The sequence below is a fragment of the Triticum dicoccoides genome, chromosome 7A (assembly GCF_002162155.2).
Source record: "Triticum dicoccoides isolate Atlit2015 ecotype Zavitan chromosome 7A, WEW_v2.0, whole genome shotgun sequence".
Taxonomy (NCBI): domain Eukaryota; kingdom Viridiplantae; phylum Streptophyta; class Magnoliopsida; order Poales; family Poaceae; genus Triticum; species Triticum dicoccoides.
The window spans coordinates 57,215,746-57,221,593 of NC_041392.1; positions in this window are offsets into that span (position 1 = coordinate 57,215,746).

Consider the following 5,848-nt stretch of genomic DNA (forward strand, 5'->3'; position numbering starts at 1 on the left):
TAAATGCCCGAGGTCTTCATGACCAAGCAAGTTGGATGCACACCCACTTAGTTTTCAGTCTGAGCTTTCATACACTTATAGCTCTAGTGCATCCGTTGCATGGCAATCCCTACTCACTCACATTGATATCTATTGATGGGCATCTCCATAGCCCATTGATACGCCTAGTTGATGTGAGACTATCTTCTCCTTTTTGTCTTCTTCACCATAATATTCTATTCCACCTATAGTGCTATGTCCATGGCTCACGCTCATGTATTGCGTGAAAGTTGAAAAGGTTTGAGAACGTTAAAAGTATGAAACAATTTCTTGGCTTGTCATCAGGGTTGTGCATGATTTGAATATTTTATGTGGTGAAGATGGAGCATAGCCAGACTATATGATTTTGTAGGGATAACTTTCTTTGGCCATGTTATTTTGAAAGACATGATTGCTTTATTAGTAGGCTTGAAGTATTATTGTTTTTATGTCAAATGATAGACTATTGCTTTGAAAAATCACTCGTATCTTAATATTCATGCCATGATTAGATTACATGATCAAGATTATGCTAGGTAGCATTCCACATCAAAAATTATCTTTTTTATCATTTACCTACTCGAGGACGAGCAGGAATTAAGCTTGGGGATGCTGATACGTCTCCGTTGTATCTATAATTTTTGATTGTTCCATGCCAATATTATACAACTTTCATATATTTTTGGCAACTTTTTATACTATTTTTGGGACTAACATATTGATCGAGTGCCCAGTGCCAGTTCCTGTTTGTTGCATGTTTTTGTTTTGCAGAATATCCATATCAAACGGAGTCTAAACGGGATAAAAACTGATAGATATTTTTTGGAATATATATGATTTTTGGGAAGAAAGATCCACGCGTGACGGTGCTTGAGGTGGCCACGATGCAGGGGGGCGCGCCTGCCCCCCTGGGCGCGCCCTGACCCTTTTGGGCCACCCGTAAGGCGGTTGGTGCCCTTCTTTCGCCGCAAGAAAGCTAATTTCCGGATAGAGATCTTGTCAAAATTTCATCCCAATCGGACTTATGGATCTCCGAGAATATAAGAAAAGGTGAAAGGGAAGAATCTGAGAACGCAGAAACAGAGAGACAGATCCAATCTCGGAGGGGCTCTCGCCCCTCCCATGCCATGGAGGCCAAGGACCAGAGGGGAAACCCTTCTCCCATCTAGGGAGGAGGTCAAGGAAGAAGAAGACGAAGGGGCCCCCTCACCCCTTCTCTTCCGGTGGCGCCGTAACGCTGCCGTGGCCATCATCATCATCACCTCGATCTACACCAACACCTCCGCCATCTTCACCAACATCTCCATCACCTTCCCCCCTCTATCTACAGAGGTCCACTCTCCCGCAACCCGCTATACCCTCTACTTGAACATGGTGCTTTATGCTTCATATTTATTATCCAATGATGTGTTTCCATCCTATGATGTCTGAGTAGATTTTCGTTGTCCTATCGGTGGTTGATTTAATTTGCTTGTGGTTATGTTGCTATACTTTGGTGCCCATCATATGATTGCGCGCGTGGATCACACCCTAGGGTTAGTTGTATGTTGATAGGACTATGTATTGGAGGGCAAGAGTGACAGAAGCTTCAACCTAGCATAGAAATTGATGCATACGGGGTTGAAGGGGGACCAATATATCTTAATGCTATGGTTGGGATTTACCTTAATGAACATTAGTAGTTGCGGATGCTTGCTAATAGTTCCAATCATAAGTGCATAGACTTCCAAGTCAGGGATGACATGCTAGCAGTGGCCTCTCCCACATAATACTTGCTATCGGTCTAGTAAAGTAGTCAATTCCTTAGGGGCAACTTCGCAACTCCTACCACCACTTTTCCACACTCGCTATATTTACCTTATTGTTTCTTAATCTAAACAACCCCTACTTTTTATTTACATAATCTTTGTTTTCTTGCAAACCTATCCAACAACACCTACAAAGTACTTCTAGTTTCATACTTGTTCTAGGTAAAGCGAACGTCAAGCGTGCGTAGAGTTGTATCGGTGGTCGATAGAACTTGAGGGAATATTTGTTCTACCTTTAGCTCCTCGTTGGGTTCGACACTCTTACTTATCAAAAACTGTTGCGATCCCCTATACTTGTGGTTATCACCTTCACAGATGATTTGAGCATATATGGGTATATCTACTTGATGAAACATAAGTCTGAAACATTTGAAAAGTTCAAAGAACTTCAGAGTGAAGTGGAAAATCATTGTGACAAGAAAATAAAGTTTCTACGATCTGATCGCAGAGACAAATATTTGAGTTACGAGTTTGGTCTTCAATTCAAACAATGTGGAATAGTTTCACAAAATCGTACCACCTGGAACACCACAACATAATGGTGTGTCTGAACGTCATAACCGTACTATTACTGGATATAGTGCAATCTATGATGTTTCTTACCGATTAACCACTATAGTTTTGGGGTTGTGCATTAGAGATAGCTGCATTCACGTTAAAAAGGGCACCATCTAAATCCGTTGAGACGACATCGTATGAACTGTGGTTTGGCAAGAAACCAAAGTTGTCATTTCTTAAAGTTTGGGGTTGCGATGCTTATAAGAAAAAGTTTCATCCTGATAAGTTCAAACCCAAATCGGAGAAATGTGTTTTCATAGGATACCCAAATGAGACAGTTGGGTACACCTTCTATCACAGATCCGAAGGCAAGACATTCATTGCTGAGAATGGATCCTTTCTAGAGAAGGAGTTTCTCTCGAAAGAAGTGAGTGGGAGGAAAGTGGAACTTGATGAGGTAACTGTACCTGCTCCCTTTGGAAAGTAGATCATCATAGAAATCTATTTCTGTGACTCCTACACCAATTAGTGAGGAAGCTAATGATGATGATCATGTAACTTCAGATCAAGTTACTACCAAACCTGGTAGGTCAACCAAAGTGAGATCCGCACCAGAGTGGTACGGTAATCCTGTTCTGGAGGTCATGTTAATTGACCATTATGAACCTACAAACTATGAGGAAGCGATGATGAGCCCAGATTCCGCGAAATGGCTTGAGGCCATGAAATCTGAGATTGGATCCATATATGAGAACAAAGTATGGACTTTGATTGACTTGCCCGTTGATCAGTGAGTCATTAAGAATAAATGGATCTTCAAGAGGAAGACGGACGCTGATAGTAGTGTTACTATCTACAAAGCTCGAATTGTCGCAAAGTGTTTTCGACAAGTTCAAGGTGTTGACTACGATGAGGTTTTCTCACTCGTATCGATGCTTAAAAGGCTGTTCGAATCATGTTAGCAGTTGCCACATTTTACGAAATCTGGCAAATGGATGTCAAAATTGTATTCCTTCATGGATTTCTTAAAAAGAAGAGTTGTATATGATGCAACCAGAAGGTTTTGTCGACCCTAAAGGTGCTAACAAAGTGTGCAAGCTCCAGCGATCCATCTATGGACTGGTGCAAGCATCACGGAGTTGGAATATATGCTTTGATAAAGTAATCAAAGTATATGGTTTTATACAGACTTGCGGTGAAGCCTGTATTAACAAGAAAGTGAGTGGGAGCACTACAACATTTCTGATAAGTATATGTGAATGAGATATTGTTGATCGGAAAGAATGTAGAATTTTCTGCAAAGCATAAAGGAGTATTTGAAAGGAGTTTTTCAAAGAAAGACCTCGATGAAGCTGCTTACACATTGAGCATCAAGATCTATAGAGATAGATCAAGACGCTTGATAAGTTATTTCAATGAGTACATAGCTTGACAAGATTTTGAAGTAGTTCAAAATGGAACAGTCAAAGAAGGAGTTCTTGCCTGTGTTGCAAGGTGTGAAGTTGAGTAAAGACTCAAAAGCCGAGCACAGCAGAAAATAGAAAGAGAATGATAAGTTATTCCCTATGCCTCAGTCATAGGTTCTATAAAGTATGCTGATACGTCTCCAACGTATCTATAATTTTTGATTGCTCCATGCTATATTATCTACTGTTTTGGACATTATTGGGCTTTATTATCCACTTTTATATTATTTTTGGGACTAACCTATTAACCGGAGGCCCAGCCCAGAATTGCTGGTTTTTTGCCTGTTTTAGGGTTTTGGAAGAAAAGGAATATCAAACGGAGTCCAAACGGAATGATGTTAGGGTCTACGGTAGGGTGCGTCGACTTCAAATTAAAATTTCCTACACGCAGAACAACCAAGAACATGCTACGGGAGATGGATCCTAGTTCATTACTACTAGACGCGCAGTGCCGTGCAGCGGAAGTTGGGTCAGCGCGTCCGCGTGGATCATCTCCTCCTCGTCCGATCTCCCTCGTACAACCGATGGTCGGTTCCCACGTACAGGTTCGCTGGAGCGATGCAAGTGCTCCGCCTCTAACGGTATCCACGCGTGCAGGAGGAACATAGTGCGGCAGACTGCTAGGTCCGATCACACAACCGGCGGCGAGTGGAGGTGTCTATTCGCAACACATGCAAACCCTAGTGACAGCGCCGAAGCGATCAGCCCCATGAGTGTGCCGCACCTCCACTATATATATAGGCATCCGTCACGGGCTCAACACTTGGGCCTCGCACGGACCCTAAAGCCCATAAGTCTGCTCGGCCATAATTCGAATACAGTTCGAATCACATCCGACCAGTGTCCTCAGATCCGACCTCGTAGGTTCCTTCCCTTAAGCGCGCGACCCCTTAGGTTTAAGTCGTCTTGGTCGCAGTTCGGATCACCTCCGAACTGCACGGTTGGTAGCAGCCTCTAGCAAGGCATGCCGAACACCAAGCAGACTATGAAGCTGGTTAGCGAACCTGTACATCACACTTCCATTCCTTTTGCCACACGATATATGTTGTCGATCTCAAGGCGAGTCTGTCATCCTTGTGCTAGCCCGACCTCTTTCTCGTTCCAGTCATGCCGACCACAAACCGGATTATCTCATAATCCTTGTCGCATGGCCATGCTTATCCTGGTCGGATCACACAAGGGGCCGAGAGTATATCTCTCCTGATCGGAGGGGCAAATCCCATCTTGCTCGACCACGTCTAGCGGCATGGTTCTGGACAAACCCGAAACCTACCTTTATAACTACCCAGTTACGGAGTAGCGTTTGCTCGGCCCAAAGCAAGTCTGTCACCATCCCGAGTACATGTGTCAGCTCAGGTCTTAGGACATAGAACATATGTTGTACTAGAGACTCACAGATGACATATCGCTGCGTCTCATAGTTGGGTCTGTCCGACTCGGACCTTATCTCGACTCGGATCCGACTACGTCGAATCCGACCAGATCCTTCAAGTCCAAATTATCCGGTTAGCATCCAATGCTCCATGGCTAGTGAGACCAAGCCATCGACCGTGTCATATGCTAGTCTAGTTGGCTACGCGTCCACATAGCCCTTTCGACTAGGGACCTTTTAGGACAGTCATCATACAATGCATAGTCCCACAAACAAGTCACGTACTTGTTGATACACATCATTGATAATGTCCAAGGACTATCTTTATTCATAAACACATAGGAAATATCATCATACATGATTGCCTCTAGGGCATATCTCCAACAGTCTCCCACTTGCACTAGAGTCAATCAAATAGACATCGAATGCCCATAGCTCTAACGTGCCCCTCATGCTTGGGTTGTGGAAGCGGCTTAGTCAATGGATCCGCAACATTTGCATCCGTGTGAATTTTGCATAACTCTACATCACCACTCTTTATGATCATTCGTATCAGGTGATATTTCCGATCTATGTGTCTGACCTTGTGGTGATTCCTCGGCTCCTTGGCTTGTGCGATGGCACCAGAATTATCACAATAAAGGTCCAACGGTTTTACCGAGGCTGGGAAAATACCAAGATCATCC